The following is a 24884-nucleotide window of genomic DNA, read 5'->3' as shown; positions in this document are numbered from 1 at the left end:
GGAAATTTTGGCTTAGGATTCAGCACTGTTCCCATCTTCAATTTGTTCAAAAGACATGTAGATAATTATCTGGGCTGGGCATTGCACAATGGCAGGCTAGACTGGTCTAGTACTTGTCCCCATGGATCTTACAGACCGAAGGATAAATTTACAGTAAATTAATCTATCAATCTTTTATGGATTGAGTATTTACTATAGCTGTGTTATCCTTTCAACATTAAACATTGTTCTAAAAAAGCAAACAGGTATATGAAAATATAGACCTTAACCCATGTCCACCTTCCCCCCTGAACATGTGACAGAGAAGGCAGAGTTGGTACATTGATCCTAGAGACTCCTGGAAACAGAGTAGGGCCAGTTTGCTAAAGCAGTTCCTCAAAACTCCAAGCAGGTCTGTCAAGTCCCTACCTGATTCCTAGCAATATGAACATGGAGAATTGGTAAAGAACAGGGATGCGATGTTCAAACTCGTTTTGCTGACTCTCATTTGAATTGGCTCTCAGAGATTAATATTTTGCTCTATTTTAAGACTCTTTTTTTCTTATATTCGTATGTATTAAAATAAACCCTAGGGCTTCCATAATTCTTTAATTAAGAGCCCTCCAACTCTGGTAAAAATTAATGACCACCAAACATCACTCTGCTTACTACTGTTTTTTCTTGAAATGATGTGAAATGCAAAATTTTATAGAATATTTTTCCAATAAGGAAGTGTAAAGAGATCTCCTTAAAATTACAAACATTATAAATTCTGTTTCACGGTTCATTCTGAAAATACAGTAAAATTCCAGGTCCCAGTAGTCTTTCTTGCAAAACATTATTGACATTCCTCATTCTTATAGCCGGAAACCTAAGCCAAGTGGGCTTTGTGTATGAACTTTGATTACCTGGCAGAGAGATGACGTAAGGTGGCCCCGTAATGGGACAGCACATAGACCCACAGGAGCCAAGAAGGAACCGGGTTATCAAGCACAGTGGCACCCGCTAGCACCCATCCAGCATCTTTCGTAAGACTGATGTCTACCTCAGGTACCAGGAGAGGCAAGCCAAGTCCAAAGTCAGAGTATCAAATACATTTGAAAAGAAAACAGGGGGACAGAGGTCACTTCTATAAGGCACCGGCGAAATGCCAATTTTTATGTACAGGCTGCTTTCAAAATATTCAATCACACCTGATAATTGGCAGAGAACACAAAAAGGCCCTCTCTCCCGCGCGGATGCATTCACTCCACTGGGGCGCGTGGCCGTTTGTACCCACGGCGACAGCGAGGAAAGCCCCAGGGAGACAGCGGCCTTCAATTGCACCCCACCCTCCTGCCTCCAGCCTCCCGGCTAAGAAAGGGTCCATAAAAGCATCAAAGCAACGTTCTTCTAACATTTCTCTGTTAGAGAACTAAAGGATTTTTTTTTATTACGAAAAAATATAAAGAAAAGCCAAAATATCAAATATCACATTCGATTGATGTTTCCTGAAATCTCTTCACTTAATAAGCCTTTCAATGGTTTGTTAGAACTAAGAAGATATCTCACAGAATAAGATACACGTTTTTTTGAAATCCCTACAAAAGAAGAATGGGCATTGCTGCTTTAGAAAAAAAATCTCCGTTTTTAAAAGATTCGGTTTCTCATCTTCGTCTCCGTGCTGTACTGTCTAAATAAAACTGTATAATGAGTGGGATCTGATCTCAGAAGTCACAGTAACTCAGGTATTTTCTCATTTACGAATTCCGCCGCTGTATGGATAAGTTTTAAATCGTGTTCTAAGACCAGTAGGGCAGATTAACTCATCACAGCGTGAACGTAAAATTGCCATTGACCGTTTAGAAAATTCCAAGTGAGTTTTGTGTGATGCATTACTAGGATATGTGGGCAGAGGGGACGGGTGGCATTTATCTGACAGGGTTTTGAGCACTCACAACACACACGGCCACACTAGCCGCTGGGAGGACCGTCTTTACCAACGGTGCCGTTCTGCTGCCCTGGGTACTTAGTCTGCTACAGATGATCAGAGAGGCAAAGGTAAGAAACCAGGCTCTTAGGTGCCCTGTTTGGGGGTCTTAGGCTGCTCAAAGGGGAGGTCAGCCTAGGCCAATTAGGGGCCAGTGACCCAGGAAAACATGACCACACGTGAGGTCCGGAAGGACACAAGGTCTGCTCAGGACTGAAGGATGCCCCAGCACGCGGTGCTCCAACACCATGAATTAGGACGAGCTTTCCAGAGGGAAGGTGGGAGCGCAGTTCCCACATACGCAGTCGCGGCCTTAGGGCAGCAGAACAGTCCTTTGGTTCCATCTGTCTTTAGCCTTACTCTAAGTAGACCAACTCCAACTTCTGTGTTGGGCACTTGGAGTCAGGACTTCTGCTCTCTGACTCCCCGCAGTAGATGTTCCCACTGCGGAGGGCGACCCCAGTGATGTCCCGAGGACCCACAGCTAGATCATACTCCTCCTTGACGGCGAATCACACCCAACTCTAAAAGCAAAGGCAGTAGTGGGAATAGCAACCTTGACCCGAAATTTGACTGAACAGGGAATGTGATGGAAAGGTGTGGCATTCATGAACTGATTACAACTCCCAAAGCGTCTACAGGGTGAGCATTATTGCCACCTTTAGTTGATAGAGGTGGGGAAACTCATTAACCATCCCCAGTCCCACAGACAATGGGTACCAGGAGTGAGATGTGAGCAGTCTCCTAACACCCAGGCCTTGGACCACACTGATCTCTGCTCACTGCCCCAACTGTCCACCAACACGCCAGGCCAACACAGACTCCCACGTGGCAAAGAGGAGAGGCAAGGACAGCGTCTGAGTGGAAGGAGAGGAAGGTGGGAGGGCCATGGAAGACCTCAGAAACTGCAGGCCAAGAGTCATCTGGGGAGAAGGTTCGGGGCGATGGGGAGGGAAAGATCTGCCTTGGTGTCCTGAACTACAGTCATCCCCTTATCTATGGGTCTAGCTCTCCAAGGTTTCAATTATGGGAGGTCAACTGCAGTCTGAAAATATCAAATGGAAATTTCATCAACAAAAATCCTGTTTTAAATAACTTTTTCATAGTACATTATTACAATTGTTCTATTAGTGATGATTATTATCTCCTATGTGCTGAATTTATACATGAAGCTTTATTATAAGGTATGAGTGTTAGGAAAACCCATAGCACATATAAGGTTGGGCACCATCTGTGGCTTCAGGTTGCCTCTGGGGTCCTTAGCTGGAACCCCAGGGACAAGGGGAAATGACTATCACACAGTATTCACACTGACTACAAGAGCATGTGATCTATAGGGTCACGTACTAGCTGTGCCTCCAAAGTCACCATTTTCCACATTTTAAGCTTTGTGCCAATTCTTCAAACAGATAGGACTCCCTCTTTGCCCACAAGTGACCAACAACAGAAGGGTGATTTTGTAAGGTAAAAATCCTCTCTTCCTTCTTTTTGTATATTGGACAACATAATAGCATTATATTTTAAGAAAGAGTGATCATCTTTGTTTTCATATGCAAGTTTTAAAATAAATCATTCCATCTGTGTCATCCCTGAGGGAATTAAAATTTGGTTGATTGCAAAGAGTTCTCATCACAAATAATATTTATCTTCCCCTTTGTCTTAATTTTTACTTAATTGTTGAAATCCTCCTCCCTTTGTCTCCAGATTTTTTTAATTCATGTCTTATCTTCTTTAATACACATGAAGAATGTATGCATAACATGTAAAACATCCCCTCAAAGTATCAGCTCATAATTATACTCAGCTTATAGTGTATACAGAGATCAAGTGTGCCCCATTGGCTGATTTTGTAAATAAAGTTTTATTGGAACACAGTCACATCCACTCATTTACATGCTCTCTATGGCTGCTTTGGAGCTACACCAGTCAACTTGAATAGTTACCATGGAGATCAAATGGCCCACAAGACCTAAAGCATTTGCTGTCTGTTACTATGCAGTAAGAACCTTGCCAGCCCCCGCCCTCGCCCAGAGCCAGCCCACAACTGGAGGGCCGCATAGTTCTTCTGTACGAGCTGTCTTCTGCACAGCCCGGAGTTCACCTGCTTGCTCATTCATGAGCCACCTGATGTCTGTGAAGAGATGTTCAAGCACTTGGCACTTAGATGAAGAAGGAGAGAGACTGACCAATGGTCCACTCTGTGGAGGTGGCTGTGTGGTGGACGGGGAGCCTCCAGGAGCACACAGCGCGGACGTGAGAAAAGCCTTAGAGGGACTGTGGACACTTTTAGCAACATGAAAAAAGTGCTGAGATGGCATGGAAGAGAGGAGGATGGCTTGTGCCGTCAGGAGGGCTGATCAGCGCCAAGTGTCTGGTCATAAGACCCCCTGCCCCAAGTTACAGGGACTCGGTGACATTGGGCACTGGACAGAGCACAGCAAGGGAAGCTATTTACCCAGCACCTAACTGAGCTTGGTGTCCCACAACAATCATCTGCTGCGTTCCCTCTCGGCTTACCCAGCAACCACTCCCAAAGCTCAGTGGTCTGTGCTCGATGGTGCAACTGGAGAAGCCAGCCTCACCTGTGAGCAGGAAGCAGCGCCTGCCCGACAGGTAAAGGACGGAGGCAGTGGGAGTGTGCGGCTCCTCTGGCTTCTCAATCCATGGCTGCGGGTGAGATGGATGCCACAGACGTACCTGTCCCCAGGAGTAGTTGGAAGTGATGCTTCACCTAGCGGAAGTGCCACAAACGGCACTTTAAAATGTAATCTTTTTTATTTTTTACACGCAAAATACTTACCTCTTAGGTAAGAATGAAAGCCGAACGCTAAAAAAAAAAGAAAAAAAAATTCTCACCAACGTGAACAACCAAGTAAGATTAACGATTCAATGTGATTGATTTCTTTTTAATCAAACAATAAAAATTCAGTTGTGTACTGGACACTGGCTATGCTTTACATAAATTAGGCATCTAAGCATTAAAAATGTTAATAAAAATTTCCTTATGCTTGGGGACCATGGCACATACCTGTAATCCCAGCTACTGGGGAGCCTGAGGCAGGAGGATCCCAAGTTCGAGGCCAGTCTGGGCAATTTAGCTTTGAGACTCTGTCTCAGGCAAATAAAAACTACAAAGAGCTGAGATGTGGCTCAGTGGCAGAGCACCCCAGGTCCAATCCCCAGGACCAAACAAAAAAATACCTTTCTTTTCCTTACTTGATTTTAAAATGACTTTTTATTTCTATATCTTTGCATTTAAATATTTAAATGATTGCACACTGACTTAAGCAAAGGACTCTAGAAGAAACGTCAAATTTTCACTTATTAAAATAAAAAAATGCTTCATTTGGAGGGAGCAACACACAAGGTAATCTTTTATTCAACAAATATAAATTGACATTTTATTCAATTATGAAAGATTGTTAGTATGGTTGGAAAGCTTTACAATAAATATTATTGTGGAGACTCTCAAAGCTGGCGAGGGTTTGATCTATCACTTACAGTGTCAGACCATATATTCTATTTTAGCTTGAAAAGCTATATTTATATGCTTAGATATAAACACTGCTGGATTTTTTTTCTTAAAGAAGAAAATTGATGGATCTGTGGGCTCTTTCTCCATTAGAGGATGGGGGGGTTGTACTTTGTGGTGAAAGTAGAAATGTGTGTTTGAAAACATATGTATCTAAATAGTTCTGAATATTTTTAAAAACCTAAATGAAAACAGAAAATCCACACCTAAATTTCCTCTTGTCTTTTTACATGTAGCCAAGACATTGAGTGCCACGAGTTTATGAAAAGCTACATCATTTCTTCCCCTTCCTTGTGTAGCTAAGCTTCTTGTTTACTTGGGATATCACAGTCCTTTCTTACAAAAATTAATTTCAAATCAGAAAGGCAGGATAATAACTACTTTCAGCACAAAAATGCACCAGAAAGAAACTGCAGCTTAAGCACAGATAGCATATAATTAAGAATGAGAAAAATCAAAGTATTCTTGAACACACATTGCTTTAATTTTTCTCCTGATGGACTTTCAGATTATCTTTAAAAGATCTATTAAAAATCCTCCTCTTGAAAAGATCTATTAAAACCACAGACACTTGGAGATACAGGAGAGGGGAAAAAAAATGGGTCATCTTATAAAATTGATTATGTGAGCTCTTCCCATTCAGTGCCTATGTCAGCAACAAGGAAAAACAATCCCCAGATAAATTCTGCAGAGACTTTCTTCTGGAGAAAAACCGGGGTCTTTTTTGTACATTATGAAGCCAAGGGGTGTCGGGGGGAGCAGTTAAGCTTCATCCATGAGCATAAACAGCAGGCTGGTTTTTCTGAAAAGAGAGCCAACCCCAAAATAGCCCAGAAAAAAAAATTATAATTAAAAAAATGGTATATGTTTTTTTTCCCATCTAAATCTGGAATTCTGACTATCTTATTTTAAACAAGCCAGAGATTGCAAGCTTCAATCTGTTTGGATAGAAAAGAATTTATATAAATGTTTTGTTCAAGCCCAAAAGGGAAAGAGAGTTTAAATATACAGTGTGTGGAAGAAGCATGTCCAACTTCAAAACAGCCCAGTGCACAGAAGAGTGAAGACAATCAACCTTCTGTTAGCCATTCTCAGCAGTCCTTAAGCTTAAATATCTTGCAATTTGCAACGTTGTTTCAATGACCCCAACAGTAAGAGATTAAGCAAAATTTCATAACTGTCCTGCTCTCCTCTGGCGGCTCCTGGAGGGGGTGGGGCAGGCAGCAGGGCGAGTATCAGAAGGTCAAAGAACAAATGGAAACAAAATCTGTATTTTGCACTCTTTCTCTGCACTTGAGAAAGAAAAACGAGGCAGATAAATCTGTATAATGCTAAACCAAATCTCTTTAATTCCAGTCAGCTCCTATCATTCAGTCTCTGAGTCTGTGTGTGGAAAAATTCATGCTAATTCCCCCTAGCAACAGCCTCAGCCTATCAGGAGACTTTATGTCCCATGCAGCTGCCAGCCAGAGAGAATAACTTAAAGTAGGTCAGGCCTGTATTTCTAAAAATGCTACGGTCTAGTAACCCCACTGTCCCGTCTGTCTGCCCTGCCCCATAATAACCTCAATTGCTTGGTGACACAATGACATACGATCCCGTTAGAGTGCAATCACATCATGCTACATTATTCTGCTGCGGGCGTGACTGCCGGGTGAAGGACCCTCGGAGGGGCAGCATTAATCAGGCAGGCATTCATGTCCACCAGCTCTTCACTCTGGAAATGGGGACTGCATTAATGACCAGCTGTTTGAACTAACACAAACAAAATAATGTCTTCCACCCTGTTGGGTGTGCGGAACACACTATTCTGATCTGGCAGGTTCCACTTCTTGACTAAATCGAAGATGTAAATTAAATGGGCTCAGACAATGTCAGCTTTGGCAACCTCAGAGTGCGTATATTTAAATTATATTACATGTGATTCAAAAAGCTATTGATTTAATACACACGGCTCTGCCTGCCGACAATTTCCCCTAATCCACATTTGAAAAGGAAAATGCGTACGTGGGCAATGCCATACCTATAGTGTGTTACCCAGGAAGCCGAAGGCACAGGACTGAACTAAAATTGACTTCTCTTCGGGCACAGAAACAAAGCAGGTCAGGAGTAATTGTGCAGCATGAATACAAATACAGATACAGAGTGAGCGCCGCGGAGGGGCGCCGAAAACAAATAAGAGTGAGCCTTCCAAGCCTGCCGGCCAATCAGCTCCTCCCATTGTCTCTTTGTGGCGCTGTCCTAGCACCAAAGTCTCTGAGCACGGGAGACAGGGAGGGGAGTGAATGTGGCCCTGGGATCTCAGCCATGTGGGACCCTGATGTCCCGCAGGATTACCTACACACTGCTGTTCTGGCTTTAAGACAATCGAAGCTCTTTCCAAGGCTTAAATGAGAACTATCAGCAAAGCACAGAACCCACAGTCATTTTTGAATTTGGAAAATGAGACCCTGTTTGCTTAAATGTCACTTTTTCCTTCTCTCCATCAAAATGCACAAATGTAACAAAACGATGTGTGGATGCAGAGAGCCGAGGACGGCAGTGCAGCCTTGGGGAAATGTGTCGATGGAGCTCACAGAATGAACATGCATTTTTAAGTGTTCACTGTTTTGTTCAGCGAACATAATGAACATATTCTACGCCCCACCCCCCACACACAGATTGGTCATCAGCCTTCAGTTATGCAGAATTCAGCAAGTCTTCAACATGTAATCCATCCATATTTGATTTACAAACATCGAAAATTCCGAATCCATCTGCCCTTGTTTGAACTGTGTGTGATAGCTTAGTTATGACTATCTCCTGCACTTTGGGGCACACATCACATAGTTATTCTTGGAGAGATACAGTCACTGACGCAACCATGAACCGCTAATTACAAGCTGCTGACATTCTGCTTGTCTGTGCAGCTTTGAAGTTCTGCTTTTCTCCTCTGGGCTTGCTCAGTTTCATTCTGCTTCCTTCGCCCCTTCCCCAGCCCCAGCCCTGACTCCCTCTTCCCTTCTTTGCTCTTTAATGCCCTCTGGATTCGCTCTAGGACTCTCTGGAGAAAGGGGTGAGACTTGCTTCTCCTTTCCCTGCCCACTCTCCCTGCACACAGATCTGCAGCTTGGAGCACAGTAATAAGATCCTCGCCAGCCCCGCCCGCAGGAATGTATCAACAGCTGGCCAAACATAATCCAAGGCACAGAGCTGCCTTTGTAGAATTAGTAACAAACAGGGCAAGGGCCAGACTGGCGTCCCAGAAGAGCTGCCCATGACAACTGGGAAAGCTCCTCACCCCAGGTTGGAGCTGGCTCTACCACTCGCCCTCTAAATCCACACGCCTCAAACGCCTACCCCCAGCCTGGCAGGCAGAGGCTGCCTGGAGGACCCTGGCCTCTCCAAAAGGCAAGTCAGATGCAAGCGTCCTCCATATCCACAGTGCCCCAGCTCTGGTTCTGCGTGCTGGCAGGGCACACACCCTGTGGGACAGGCACAGCCCAGGCGTCTGCTCCTGCATCTAGCCATCTAGCTGTGAGCCTGAAGACCACCTCTCCTCCTCGGAGAAGGATCTCTTTTTTTGATTTTAGGCGGATCCTGGCATTCTAAAGCATGTAAATATAACACCGTATTCATCTCCACCAAGCATTTAGCATCTGAAGCCTGTGGTGGCCAGCTGGTCTCAAAGTCATCTGGGATACATTTATTTTGATTAAATTGATCACATTTCTATTTACGGGATAGAATTTTTCACCATACTGAATACAGCTGTGTTTACAGGGATCTGTAGAAGAAGAAAACAAAAACCCACAATCAGTCCTAGCCCCGCACACAGCATTCAGAACTTCAAGGAGTTAAAACCGAGGGGGCTTGCTTTTATATTAAAACGAAAATTCTGCCAGCAGCTGCTCTGGCCATGCTTTCTGGCTAGTCAGGAAATGGGTGTTGAGCTGGAGCTGAAAACACAAGCCGCAATCAAGCCCGATCCAGCGGGGTGACAGACTTCCTGTGCAAAATGGTCAGCAATCCCCCTTGTCTCTGCACGCGTGCACATGCATTTCCATCATGCTGCATGGCTGCTGTCTTCTCTGGGGACACTGTATAGTCACCTAGCCCATCAGTTGCTTCCTTGACAGCACCGGGGACATCCAGGCTACAATTTACAGTTCCTCCATCCATGTGCGGGGTTATAAATGACGCCATCCTCCCTAGGACGAGAGCGCAGAGCCAGCGGCAGACAATCACGGCTTTCGGCATCTCCCTCTCTCCGTGCGTCCCCTGCCTCTGCCCTTCTCCAGCTCTGTCTTGCCAGGCAGACACATCAGATGCCTTGTTTATCCATCTTCAGCTCCACTCTCAGGTGAAATGCCACCGCATCTCGGCCTGGGCTGTGCCCCCAGACCCAATCCCTGAGAGCAGCCTGGCTGGGTGCTAGAAGCTGCTGCACCCTCGCCCCACAGAGCGTCCTGGGCGATGGACGTATAATATTCCTAACTCCCCTTCCCAGTCCTTGGCATCCTCTCTAGCCACCTGCCCGGGTCTTCTGCAGCTTCACCCTGTCCTCCAAGTCCCCTCATCCAGCTGCGAGGAGACCCTGGCCCGCACTACGCCAGCAGGTCCTTCTTCTGCAGGACGCAGACACGCCATTCCGGTCCGTGTGCACCTTGGCGAAGCCCAGGCGGGTGACAGCAGCAGAGCGCAGGTAACCAGGGTAAGCGTGGCGTGCCATGGCGATGCAGCCCTGGAGCTGGGAGGAAAGATGGTCTGGCTTCAGAATTTAAAAAAAAAAAAAAAAAAGGAGGAAGAATTAAAAAAAAAAATACACACACAAAACAGCGCAGCTCTGCGCCTGCGGGGGTGGAGAAAAACAGACACAAACCATTTGAAAAAGCAGAGTTAAAATCAAATCTCAAAACAAAACAAAGCAAAAAGAGGAGTACAGAGATCAGAACACTTCATGCGACTTTTATTTCTGACGTTTCTCGGTTGATTGGCCTCCCCGCCCCCTCCCGAGTCTCCCCTGTCCCTGAACACTCCCGTCTGTCCACGAGTACCGAGTCACAAATGCTGTTGCTCCAAAGTGCCGCAGACCCAGCATCACATGAGAAGCCACATGACGGACTGGAGTCGCTGCTGATGTGGTCAACTGTTTCGGGAGGCAGGGGGAGTGGGAGGGAGAGAAATCTCAAGTGAGACATGCCCCTCTCGCGCTGCCAGGAAGACATTTCCTTAAAAGAACAATGAGAAGCTGCATCGCTGGAGCAATGCTTGAGCAAACATATACTTTTACATATGCACACGTCTGTAGAGACCATGGCACTTGAAGCCATCCGAGGATGCTGTACCACCAGCTCTAGCTGGATGGCAGCAATATTATTTCCAGCGTGTATTCATCGGAGCCGATTCCACGTTAGTGGATTCCTGAAAAGCACACACCGTGTCTTCATAGCATGATCAGGCTTGGAAAACCAATTCTATTATCTCTCCTTGCAATCTGTATCTGAACCTGCATTCTGAATAATTTATTTTTAGACTAATAAGATGCTTGCCAAGACTGCTCCCTTTCTTCAGCAAGCAGTGCAGGCAATGTTCACCCAAGTGGGAAAACCATGTCCCTTTGTAGGGAGAGGAGAGGAGACAGTTTTCATCGTTTAAAAAAATAAGTAAATCGGAATTCCTTATTTAAAGGCGTACAAACACATGGCAATAGAGTTCCCTGACAAACAATCATTAAAAACGAGCAAAGTATTTCTGCTTCATTGAATTGACGTGTCTCTTATCTGCAGCTTGGTATCTCAGGCTGGCAAGTGGGGGGATATCTCTAACCCAGTACGTGGCTGCAGCCAGAGCTCTCCAGCCACGTGGATACCGCCACTTCTCAGCAGAGCGAGGGCCCACAGTGGCTTTCAGGAGTACCCTCTGCCAAGTCTGTTTCCTGGTTACAGTGAAGCCTGGAGGAGAGAGATGGCCTCAGGGCCTCCAGATCCTGTCGCTTACCCTGGAGTCAAGGAAGCTGCCTCTTTGGGACGTCATTCTCAAGATGCAAGAATGTCGCCCTTTCAGAAAAAGAGTGAACTGGAAGGGGAGACTCGTGAAGCAGGTGGGTGACTGTCTGCCCCTCGTCTTCTCTGACTCTGCAGTGGCCCAGGCGATGACCATCGGCTCCTCTGCGATGGCTTATCAGCCTCCCACTGAGTGTGGCAGGGACTGTCCCCGACACTGAGGATCCAGGGTGGAGCAAGACAGACATGTTCTAGGCCGTCCTGGAGCTCAAGGTCTAGAAATTGCAGACGTCTTTTCTTTTCCTTCGAAGACTACCTCCTCCCAGTTTGAATGCTCCGGAGGTGACCGTGGAAGATGCCCGGCAGCCACCTCTCCACTTTCCTCTCCAACGTCCTCCATCTCCCAGGTCCTGTGGCTGCTTTCTTTACCGACCACCCTTGACTTGAAGATCTCCTGGCCACTCCCCAGAGTGAAGGCTCCACCGTCGGCCCTCACACTCCGCCTCCTCTCTGGTCTCCCCCTTTCTGTTTCCATCGGCTGGGCTGCCTGCCCCCAGTGACTCCTCCACCGCCATGCTCATGAAGTCGGAGCCTTGGTCCAGAGGGTCCCCACACCTTCGTCCAGCACCGAGCACGGCCCTTATCTCTTCACATTCATGTGCTATCAGTCAAGACCCCACCACCTGATGGGACATGGCTACTTAGACAGCGTGGGCCCTTCCTGGCCTCTGCATACACCCCTCCTCGAGTCAGAAACAAAATGTGGCTTATTTTTAATATTCAGGCATAAATCACCCTGATGGGAAATGATGACACAGGAAGTACCACCTTGCCCGTAGGAGACACATCCCATGCTGCAGGTGTGCCCTGCTGCCGTGGGCACTGACCATGGGCACCTCCCTGAGATGCATTTTCCATACAAGTAAGAAACAGGTCTAACTCTGCTGTCTGTGGTTAGATAAGAAGTGCCATTAAAGACTGGAAAGGGACGAACTACTTGTACCTGAACCTCCCGAAAGGTTCCCAAGGGCCCCCGGATTTTCCGTGAGTGATGAAGGTTCCAGCAGCAGGAATGGGGTTCCAGCTTCACAAGGGTGGTAGCTACAGATGAGCACTTTACGTGCCAGAGCCGATTCTAAGCACCTTAGATATACTAACCCACTGAACCGCAACAATCCTATGAGGAAAATACTTTCTAAAATGTTATTTTCAATGATTTATAAGAGAACTTAAAAAGTGGTCCTAAACCACCCGCGAGTAAGTAGTGAGACGCGTGTGTGCCCTCAGCCACGACCATGACCAGCGTGCTTTGCTGCCCCGAGCAGAGCAGGAGAATGGGAAGCAAACCAGAGGGGTGAGAAGACACAGGCGCCTGGCGGGATCTGCTTGGTGTAAGCAGGGCCTCAGTTGTGAAGGAGTGGACCTGGCGGAGAGACTCAGTCCACCCTCCCAGGCTACTGGGAATGGTGACCAAATGGCAGGCTAATGAATCTGGAAGCCGTGCCCAAGACTGACGGGAGAAGAGGGCGTGAGCCGGAGGGCGGGCAGCCGGGCGCCTTCCGCAGTGGCCTGACTACAGGGAGGACACCTGCGCTCTGGGAGCAGCAGAAGGAAGCGGGAGCGGATCCTGGAGCCTCTGTGAAGGAAGCTATGGCATAGCTGAGCTTTCTGAGGCAGCAGGGAGAGGAGGGTGGACAGTCCACTCCCTGGCTTTCGAGGTCTGGGTAGTTAAAGCAAGTCACTCCTTGAGCTGAGGAGTTTCTCATTAATCTGTTTCCCCTGCAGCCACCAAAAAGCTCGATGACCTTTTTAAAATAATGAATAAATAAATGAAACCAACGACAAAATCAGAAGTGACGTTCCACATCAGGGAAAACTCACCTGTGAATTCGATATTTCACTGGACAGCCGAGCGGTTTCGGTGGCTGGCATCCATGGTGGCTTTCCACACACAGGAACAGACTTGGTTGCTTCTCCATCTTTGCCAGGTTCTGGCTGCCTCCTGCCCACCCCCACCGCGCACCTGGGCTGCTGCCCTTCAGGCTGCACTGGGCCAGGCTGAGCCCGTACCACCTGCTGCGTCATCAGCCATCCTGGTCTAGTCTCTGGTGGGCAAGCTGCCCTTATCAAGGTGATAAAATAAGTGTGCCAACAACTTTAACTTCTTTTATTTGTTTAAATAGCAAAGGGAGAAACCACAGAAGTTTCTCAGCCTCCTCACAGGAGCTCAGCTAACCAGAATACTAAATTAACAAGTGCACCTCGTTTCTTGGCCAGTTAATGAAGGTTAATATGACATACTGCCTCTGGCTCTCAAAGTTAAAAGGGGTGTTATTGCCTCATATTATAGCTGGGGGGAAAAAGTGTTAATAATCTTTCTCATCAGCAGTAAAGAATTGAGCTTTTAATACCCAGATATATTTTAGTAAAAGGGTAGTACATCATCTTTAAGCAGAGTTCAAGAGCAATGTTAGATAACTAGGGCATTCGAGAGTCAGCTTACATTAGAGACCAAAGAAATTTTATAAATGCAACCCAAGTCAATTTTGGGGGGGTATTTTTTTTTTCTTTTATCATATCACTTTAGATATTTCTAATCATCTCTAAACATTAAGAAGAAAACTCGGATCTTGGAAAAAACTGGCTTTGAATAGGTGGTTAAATGTGTGAACGGTTGTCGTTTAATTCAGCAACATGCATATGAATGTGTTAGGCGAACCCGCCGATCCAAGAGGGAGCCTGGAACGTCCTGGCAGAGGCTGAGGTGCTGAGGCCCTGCTAGGCCCAGAGAGCCTATGGTGCAGCGACCCGGGAAGGTGCGTCCCCTCCCTGACCCCCGGTGCTATCACATTAAGTGATAACAAGAGAGTGGTAAAAAATGGGTCTGTCCAGGGGCCGGGTCAACCCACTGAGTCACTCTGAATCCCACCATGAAAGGAACAGCCTGGATGGTAGGAACGCCCAACACAGAGGCTCTCAAATCCTTTAAGAGAATAAATGCTGGGCTTTATCCTGCAATCCTGGGACAGGAGGAGCTGGGGGCGTATTTGGAAGGTGGCTAGAGGATTTAAAAGTGCCGTCCATGTTTTCTGAGCTCCCCGCAATGGATGCTGCACCGAGAGCAGCTCTTCACAAAGCAGACGGACCGAGTGGCTGATTGCTGGTTGCCGGCAGAGGACCACTTCCCCTCTCTCTGCTCGCCAGCGTTATTACCCTGCTGCATTTTACAGGGGCCAAATGGCAAGTCGAAGGGAGCAGGCCTGTTTGTTCACCTGTGAGGGGTTTGACCTTAGACTTTACAGAGCACCGTCAGGAAGTCGGTTTTTCCATACTCTTTACAGTAAACAAAGACAGTGTGGCTGGGCTCCAAATGTTACAGAAGGTCAGGGACCAAACTGCCTCAAAGACAAAGAGCGCTTCCAGAAATTGAAACACAGAATAGATGTGAGCGCCGTCGACATTCCAAACTGCGCCCCTGTTCATTCTCGGCATTGGCTTCAAACAATGTGACGCAGGGCCAGGCTGGGGACACATAATAGAAATAGAATCACGAGGCCCCAGGTGCTGGAACGCACCTAAAGGTCACGCCGCCCAGCCGCAGTCTGCACTGTGCCTGCTGCCCTTTAGGAGATCTCTGTGCAGCCCCCAGGCGCCGAGGGACGCTGCTGTGCTGCCCATGCAGGCCCGAGGGAGAAGCCACCTGTGAATGCAGCAGCCCGGGTGCCGCACGGGTCAGCCCCTGGCAGGGGAGCTGGGGGTGCCCTCTGTCCAGTGGCCGCAGCTTAGGAGACTGGGGCTCGGGTCTCCTGCTGTCTGCACCACAGCCCCCAGAGGGCAGAGGGCCTCTGTCGCTGCCCACTCAGCCCTCCCTCCTCTACCCAAGACACCTGCGGTCACTCCAGCTGTCACCTCCGGGTCTGTTCGACCTTCCTTTTCCCAGCCAGGGAACACATTCCGGTTTATCAATAGAGCCTTGGCTGATGTGCCACGGGAGGCAGAACAGGTCCCACGGTGTGGCCACACAGCAAAGTGGTCCCCTGGCTGCCCTCCATGAGCACAGGCCCACGAGCCCAGCTGACTCGCCTTTGGGTGTCGTTCTGGGCCTCACTGGGCCTGGCTGGGCCTGGGTTCACACCTTCCACCTACATGGTGACACTGCCGCCCTCAGACTACGCCTCTGCGCCCTGGTTGGCTTGGGTCTTGGTCACCAGTTATGAGTGGCATTATAAAGTCTCGAGAAAGGAAACACGGAGTAGTCACCTACCCTCGAAGGAGACGGCACGTCGTCCCCATGGGAAGACGTGACCGGAGGACGTGACCCAAGGACCCGAGTTCCTAGAAGCAGAGGCCACACCTCTGCTTGCCTGTCGTGGGGCAGCACTGCCTGGGACAACGTGGATCTGAGGCCATGAACCAGCCTGGCCGGGAGGAAAGTCACCGGACAAGAAGTCAGGAGCTCTGGGCTCTGTGGTCCACTCTGTCATGAACTGCTTGATCATAGGAGGGAATTTCTCTTTTTCGAAGCCTCAAAGCGGGAACCTCAGCAACAAGCCCCCGACCCTGCCCCAGCCCCCAGCAGGCTAACAGCTCATGTCTGTGAACTTCAATTAAATTTTAAAAATCTATTCTTTCATACAACAGAATAAATAAAATATTGGCTAAAGTTTCCTGTAGACTTTCATTGAGATTAGCTTAAGTTTTACATGAAATTGTGTCTCCAAACAGTAAGTAAATGGCAAACTCACAAATCCAACGACAGGCATGTCCAGCAGGGTTTTGTTTTGAATTTGCCAACTAGGTAAATCAGGTAAGTCTGACGAGGCCTCCTGGAACCTTTACTCTGATAAAATAACAGTTTGAATAGGTGAACCAATTACTGAGCTTCTTGCAGTAAGGAATAAATGTCATAATGTGATATCATCACTTTCCTATAATTCGAATGTCTTTAATTAACTACACAGAGAGAACCTTTAGGTTGAAAGATCTAGTTTCACATTTTTAACTATGGCTGTGACAACAGACCCACCTGATGTCCATCAGCAGTGCTCACAATGGGGATACTATTCCCGCTCCCAGCCAGAGGGGAGGGAGGGAAGGCCTGTGGTCAGGACCAGCAAGTGCCAGCTCACCCACTGTCTTGCTGAAGAGCAACACTGACTGAACCATGAGATCCTGAGACACATCCGAACCTCGGAACGTTAACCTTACAGTGTTACAGTTGATCTTTTCGCTGTTAGTAGATTATGCAATTTTTCTTAGATCAAAAGAACTAAAAATAAAAATTGGAGAGGTGAGGGTCACATTCTCAAAACCCAGGCCCCACTTTGGCCCAGGCTGTCTGTCTGCACATCCCTTCCCCATTCTGGTTCAGCACTGTCCCCTGGAGAACAAGCCAATCCCTGGGTGCATAGGTTCTAGCTAATAGTTTCTGGTTATGTGTCAGCAAGGTGGCATAATGTTTCGGCTTTTTAAGATCTTCTGTAACATGTAAACTGTATTAGTCTGTTTTCTGTTGCTATAACAAAATATCTGATGCTGGGTACTTGATATTAAAGATGTTGACTTGGCTCACAATTCTGGTGGCTGGAGGGTCCAAACAGTCCAATACCATTATCCTGGCAAGGGCCCCCTGACCATGTATGTGGAGGAACAGAAAGGGAATCGCCCCCTTGCTGAAAGGGTCATTCGTGTGGAGTGACCTCACTTTCTAGCCTACTCTCATAAGAACTCTGTCCTGGGAGGGAAGGTGGGAAATCCTGGGGAATGATACTGTCATATCACGTGCATGCACAGATATACAACAGGGAACCCCACTGTCACGTACAGTCACAACGCAACGACAAGAAACACAGCCGAAAGAACTCACTCCTTGAGACCCGCAGTAACCCCTCACAAAGGCAGTGCCCGTGACACGGTCAGCTTGCCGGAGGCTCCGCCTGGGCAAGGCTCCCCTGCTCCCAACATGCCACCGAGCACCCAGCCTCCAGCACAGGCCCTTCGAGGGACACACACAAAGGCTATTCAGACTAGAGCACATTCCCAGCTATTTACGATCCTGGAGATCCAAAAGCGATGTTTTCTTCTACTTTCTCTCATTTTTAGAAACCCCAGCGCCGAGTCCAGGGACACTGCCTCAGCCTCAGATCCCAACGCGGGAGCCAGGCAGCGGCGTCTCTCCTTGGTCCCTGGGCTTGAGAGGCAGTGACCACGCAGCACTCCAGTGAGCCTGACCCAGAAGCCCCTGCAGCACCGTGGTGCACACGTGGCCCAGGCTTAGGTGGTGACATGGAGACACACCTGTGCTTTTTGGTATTTGCAAAATATACCCCAGTAGCAAATTGGTATTAAACACCAATGGTATTTAATATGGACAGAAAGTTGTAAACAATTGTTTATCGGCAGCAACAGAACAGAGACTTTAAAACGCAATTAGCGCCAATGACCACCTCTCCATTCAAACGGTGAGGCAGACTTTTAGAGGAAACTTCAAACGTCACTTGAGGGGCCACGTTCAGGATGCGGGATACAGACGGTTGCACCAGGGCAGCGAGAGCAGCGAAGCGCCCTCCAGTAGCAGAGGAGAGGGCAGAGGCGGCTCCGGCGGCGTCCCAGGGCCTTCTCTGCAGGCCTGCGGAGAGCATGTCACCACGCCCGTGGGAATGCAGAGGTGCGGAAGGAAGAGACGCCGGCACCACAGGGTCCACCTTCTCCGGCACTCAGCGAATGCTTCGTGTAAAATCCGTCCCCTACGATCGAAGTCCTAATTAGGATTTCAAGGGAGAGTTCAGGAGCATGAGGATGATTTTGGTCAAGGTTTTAAAAGGCAACTGTGGCTCAGTGATCAAGTTTTTCTTCAAGAAGATACTTGAGCCTACATTAAACACTGGCTCTGGGCACTTCCTCTCCCAAAACATATGCGCACACACTCACACACATTTTTTGTGTAGAATAATACGTGTATATATGTTTAAGATTATAAAGTTATAAAATATGTATATTTATGCATATGCATGGGTTATGTGAATTATAGAAGAGATTACACCCTAGATCATTTTCCTTAATAGTTTGCTCTTCCGTGATATTTCATACTCAAAAGATGAAGGCTTATTATTACTAACAATACTCAAAAGACTGTTTCTATGGGATCTAAAGAAATGTTGTAAGTATTAATGTGTTGACACGTCGGCCTACGTGCAGCACCTCTTGGTACGATGACCGGGGAAGCAGCATCATTCACTTGTAAGAGTATGCCAAGGAGACAGGAACCATCTTCTCGCTCTCCAGTCACACAGGCCAAGCAAGACCTATCTGTCGGCCGGCAGGCTGGTGCAGGAAATGTGAAACTTGGGGAAAGAACAATCCCCATAACACTGGCTCCAGAGGTCTCGCCCCAGCTTCTGCGACTGCCAAGCATTTCTTCCTTCTTTCCCTGCCTTCCTACCCACCCTAGCACCCCCAAACCTAATCAAAGGCAGAGATCCCTTCGGGTCTGGATGGACCTCTGCGGGTTACAGTGAAAACTGCGAATCACAAAGTCCAGGGAAGAAAAGAACCATTTCTAACATGTTTACACTAGTGAGAACCATTCGTAGAACAGCCTGTAGAGTGTCTGAGAAAATTACAGAGGGGACGAAGGTAACCAGCTCACTCCCATCACTGGGGCAGGGGCTAGGAAAACCAGGCAGGTGCATGAAGCATCTCGTGGGGCTGAACCAGGGAGCCGGGAGGCCGAGAGCCAGCTCCAGGGGCTGGAGAAGAGGGCGAGACAGGCAAACCCACGGGTCCCGCTGACCGTGTGTGACACAGAGCCAGGCTTTCTGGAGGAGCTGCAGGAGCACCTGGTGTTTCCTAAGGACTCTGTGAGCGCGCTGCCATTTTCTCATTTTACGTACGAGGAAACTGAGACCCACGGAGATCAGAGGGTTCACGATCGACGGAGGCAAGACTCGGACCTTACTCCCTTTGACTGTAAAGGTTGTGCTCTTGAGATTCCAGTCTCGGTACAACAGATTAAGTTTAAAGCATCATCTAAATCAAGAAAGAGGTCTGAGGGGACAAACGGGGTCAAACTCCAGGCATCTGGGTCGTTGGAATTGGCACAGAAAATGCAGGATCCCAGAGCAAAGGCTGCTCCCGCTGGTCACGGGCATCAGTCCTGTGCCCACTACGCATTGATGTAGCTGGTGCCTGTGACCAGTCCAGGCTACCTGTGATGGGGACTGGAGGTGCCCGATCACCTCTTAGAGCCAAGCCAATGAAATCGGCTGCCAACCTCCTGGGAACTGGTCACACAGCAAGGGCCTGGACGGAATCTGAAAACAAGGGGACTTGGTGCCGACTAAGAGGAAAGACCAGGAGGTGGTGGGAGGCTGACAAATGAGGGCAAACTGCTGGACAGAGCCACATCTGTGATGGAGCCAGTATGATGAGCCCCAGGACACAAGATGGTGAGTTCTGGATACTAAGAAATGTCCACGAGGTAGAAGAACCACCTGTTTTATGTAACGGTCCAAATAACCATATCACAGTGGACAGCCACTCAAATAATGCCTGCATAATACAGAGTGTTATTGAGAATAACTCAATTCGCAAGGAGCTTACGGCAGCCGATACTTGATAGCCTGTCAGGGAAAGCAGAACAATAATTACAGAAAAGAATCATATCCTCAGAAAAACAAAACTTAATCACACTAAGTTGGTAAAGCCTATCTTACAGACACATAGTCTGGACTTGCACTCTCAAAATACTGTGTTTTTTTTTTTTTATGATATGCCCATTATTTAATTTAATGATTTTTTTCCCCATTACTTCAGAACTGGATATACTCTATGACTCACCGTATCTGACTTCTTAAAGAACTTTAAGAAATACATCATCACAAAGCATAAAATTATTCTTCAGAAATTAAATGATGTAACGTTTTGTTTCTGTAGAAAAATCAAAATTAGGACAGTTGATTAAAAAAAAAACTGTAGTATTTAATTTGAGGTAGTATTTAATCAATGCAAATAAAACTGATAAGCAAAATTCGTTAAGTAGCATTAATAATCAATTGAAATACTTTATGATACAATAAAAACACTTAATATTTAAAATTTTTACAACAGTTACAGATATGCAGAAAAATTGCAAAGACAGCACGGGGTCTTCAGTTTCCCATTACTAACCTCACATTTGGGGCGATTAACGAATAACCCACGTAGTACAGCTGAAGGCTATTCCTTATTGGAATTGCCTTATTCTTACCTACTGCCCTTTTTCTGTCCCAGGGTCCCATCCAGGTCACATCCCTGTGCCTGTCATGTGTCAGTGCTTCTTAGAATCCTGTTTCTGAAGGTCCCGACAACCTGAGGAGTACTGTTCAGGGATCTTGCAGATGGTCCTACAACTGAGTTGACGTTTTCCTTAGGGATCAACTAGAGACATAGGTCTTGAGGAAATCCCAGAGAGTCAGGGTCATTCCCACCGCGGTGCTCTCAGGGAACCTCCCCGCACTTCCCGGGGAGAGGGAGTCATGTGCCAACTATGTGTGGGCAAAACAGCCACATAAATTATCTGGAGCTCTTCCACACAGGGATGTCACCTCTTCTCTCCCATTTGTTTAGTCACTTTTTATATAAGTATAAATTATGGATATTTATTTCATACCTTGGGGTATAACCCAATATGACCACAATAAAGAAAATTTTAATGGCGATATATTCAAATCCATTGCTGACATCTTTTGAATTCTTGGCCAAACAGGCTGTGGGTAAAGCCAAGTGTTTGGCTATCAGGTGCACCTTCAGGGTTAAAGAGTTACGGATCTGCAGGACGATATTTGGGGACACCCACTCACATCCCAGGGGACTTTCTTCCCATATTTCTAATATACCTAGGATAAAATTCCATATATAGAAAGTGGCCTCAAAGTCAAGCGTGGTTTGGCTTTCTTATGGCAGACACTGGTCAATACCTTACTCTTTAGAAATAACTTTGAGGATGCAAATAGGCATCATATAATTTAATACTTTTGACTACACGTATTTCAAGTAAATTTGCGAACAATGTTTGCCATTTTAAAGTTATGTAAAATGAACACAGCATAATAGCTGGAGGTATAGACATATAATTGGAAGCTAGAGGAATATAATAAATATTTTATATATTTGCTATATATCATTTGTACAAGTACAAAGTACAAGTACAAAGTAACTTTATGTATAAAATATATACCAAGCGCATGATCTTGAGTTCCACCATCTTTCTTTCACCTCCCCATTCCCCCACCCCCATTATATATCATCATCCACTTATCAGGGAAAACATTTGGTCTTTGGTTTTTTTAGGATTGGCTTATTTCACTTAGCATGACATTCTCCTATTCCATTCATTTATCTGCAAATGCCAAAATATTATACTTCTTTATGGCTGAATGATATTCCATTGTGTATATATACCAGTTTCTTTATCTATTCATCTGTTGAATGGCATCTAGGTTGGTTTTACAATCTAGCTATTGTGAATTGAGTGGAGGGGACGGGGGTATGAAAGATGGTGGAATGAGACAGACATCATCACCCTATGTACATGTATGATTACACAAATGGTATGAATCTCCATCGTGCAGAACCATAGAAACGAAAAGTCATAATCCCATTTGTGTACAATGAATCAAAATAAAGTCTGTAAAAATTTAAAAAAAGAAAAGAAAAGAAACAGTGCATGAAAGTAAGGAGGCAGAAAGACACAGAACACAGATTGGAAGAAAATAAAGACAAGACAAGGTAGATTTTTTTTCATTTATTCATTTATCCAACAACTATTTACAGAGCCCCTCTGATCTGTCAGCAACCATGCCAAGGGCTCAGTATACCATCCTTGCTCCCACGAGCCAGTAGGAAGAGAGGCTTCTCAAGCTCAGTGAACTTGCTAAAACTTAAGGGGAAAGCCAGCCAGCAGCCTGGCTGCCCGAACCCCACACACTCCCGAGGCAGAAGAACTGGGCTCGGCCTGGCTGCTCAGAGCTGGCTTCTGCGCCCGTGGCTGGGATGAGGCTGTTGTTCCAGGCCGGAGGCCGGGGGCATCTCAGACAGCTCATGCCAGTGATCTGACTGACGGTGACGACCTGTGGCACACCTGCTTTGGGCCCTGCTGCCTCCCCGGAGCTGTGTGGGCACGGAGACTGAGGAGCTCGGTGCGAGGCTCAGGGGAGCTTCCTGGGGTGACGGCACTTCACAGGCGGTCGCACGCTGCCGCTGAGAACTCCGAGCGGTCACTGCGATTCCTCAGGAGAGGATAACTGCACGCTGGCCCGTGTGGTTCCTCTCAAGCCGCCCTGCCCACACCTTCCCTTTGCTGATTTAAATCTGTATCGTCTCACTGTAATTAACTGGGACCAGGAGCATGACAGCTTTTTTGGTTAAATCCTTCTAGAAAATCGCTGGGGCTGAGGGTGTTCTTGAAGACCCCCAACAGAAAACTCTAAAAAAAAATTGCGGCGTATGCTCTGAGGGAGAAGAATGGAGGCTAGGCGGCAGGGAGCTTCTGAAGAGGGTCAGAGCAGAGCGGAGACCTGACAGATGGGTGAACGTGGGGCCAGGGAGGCAGGGAGAGCTTTCCAGCTGGGGGCACGGCACGTCCCAGGGTCCTCGCTGGAGCCAGTAGCGTCTGCACAGGTAACTGAATGTGGACAGGCAGAGCTGGAGCAGAGAGAGCTGCGGAGCTCCGGGAGACACCGCAGGCCAGGCCTGGAGGACCACGTGGGGACGTGGCTCTTATTCAAAGCTGCAGGACGCCGTGGAAAAGTAGCAAGCAAAGGCAAGATCAGCTTGTTCCCTGGAAGTGAGCATCCCAGCAACAGGAGGGGAGATCTTACTGGGAAGGATGAGCAGACAGAATGAACACAGGGACAGCTTCTTATGCAACTCAAGATGAGAGAGGCAGCATCTCTGGCTAGTGTGGTAGCCAGGGAAGCAATGAGGAATGGAAGCCTTTAGTAGAAAGTTGCTGGACCAAGTTGAACGGTGTGATGGCAAGCTGGAAATGAGAGAAAAGAGGGATCACTGCATCTGGGGTGTGACATCTGTCTGTCTTGTGTAAATGACAGAAAGGGGGCTACTCACAGAGACCGGAAGCACTAGGAGAGGTCGATTTACTTTGTCCTGAAAGTGAAGCACCAGAATGCTATGCATTTGGTGCTGGCTACGTGGAGATTGAGGCATCTCTAGACCTGACAGAGATGCTTACAATTTGCTAAGCACACAGACCCTTGGCTGATGTAAATTCAGGTTTCATCCGTGAGTTATTGTGCAGCTGCACAGGCAAGGGACATGCTACTGGCCCGGAACTGTTTCAGCTCTTGACACAGAAGGACTCATTTTATCCTTACCGCAACCAGATGAGGCCCAGGTCATGAATATTCCTATTTAACAGCTAATGGAACTGTGAGCAGTTATTTGCCCAAGGCATACGGCTGAGCGATGAGCCCGGGCACTCCATCTGCATTGTCTGCGGCTTCATTTACCAGACATGGCACCTCGTGTAATTAGTCAGGGAAGGAGATGGAACTGATTTGGAAACCCATAAGGGGTCAAAGAGAAGAAGGAGTGTCAACATGGAGAGCATCAACGTTTGCCAACTAAATGCAGAGAGGACATAGAATATATTGCCAGAAACATGAAAAAAGGTGGAGATCAGGATACCCGGGAAGCCAAGAGAAATGAGTGTTAAAGTCAGTGGGAAGGATCCACTTGAGAGAGAGGGGTGAGCACATGGGGAAGAGAAGGCGCCAAGGGAGCAACGTCTCCCACCGTCAGGATGGGAGAGAGCGACACAGAAGTACCCAGGCAGAAGTACCCAGGCAGAGCCAGCAGGGGACCCGAACCACACTGTCCATAGCACCTGCCGTGGGGACTAGGAGACCCAGGCCGGGCCCCGTCCCCACCTGCTCCCTGGCATCCTCACAACCCTGTCCCCAGGTGCCTTTGGCTCTCCCGCCTTCTCTCACCTCCAGCTGCCTTGCTCGTCTTGCCAGTCACTTGGCACATGCTGCTTTTCAGCTGAGAACGTTCTCCATCCTGCCCAGGGCCCGCCCTCTTCACCCTCTTCCAGCCTGGTCACCGTGCGGGATGACCGAGGTGTTCCAAACACTCACTGAACCAGAGGGCCTCGGAAAACCAACGTGAATTTGTCTGTTTGTCCCCATTGCTTCTGCTCTTGGTCACCCAAGTACTATCTTCGTCGATTTGAATCCTATGTAGAGACACAGTGCACTAGCTGTGTTTTTATACCCAGGCTCATATTGATCACTCCCAGAAACACAAAAACACAGGCAGAGGCCCTGTTATTTTGTTAAAAAAAAAAAAAAAAAAAAGGAGCGTTTCAAGCAGATGACACCTGTACTTAGCATGCAAATTACTTCCCTCCTAAGAAGCAAAC

The sequence above is a fragment of the Sciurus carolinensis genome, chromosome 7 (assembly GCF_902686445.1).
Source record: "Sciurus carolinensis chromosome 7, mSciCar1.2, whole genome shotgun sequence".
In the NCBI taxonomy this organism is placed as follows: domain Eukaryota; kingdom Metazoa; phylum Chordata; class Mammalia; order Rodentia; family Sciuridae; genus Sciurus; species Sciurus carolinensis.
The sequence above is the reverse complement of the archived record's forward strand: the minus strand, read 5'-3'. Positions refer to the sequence as shown.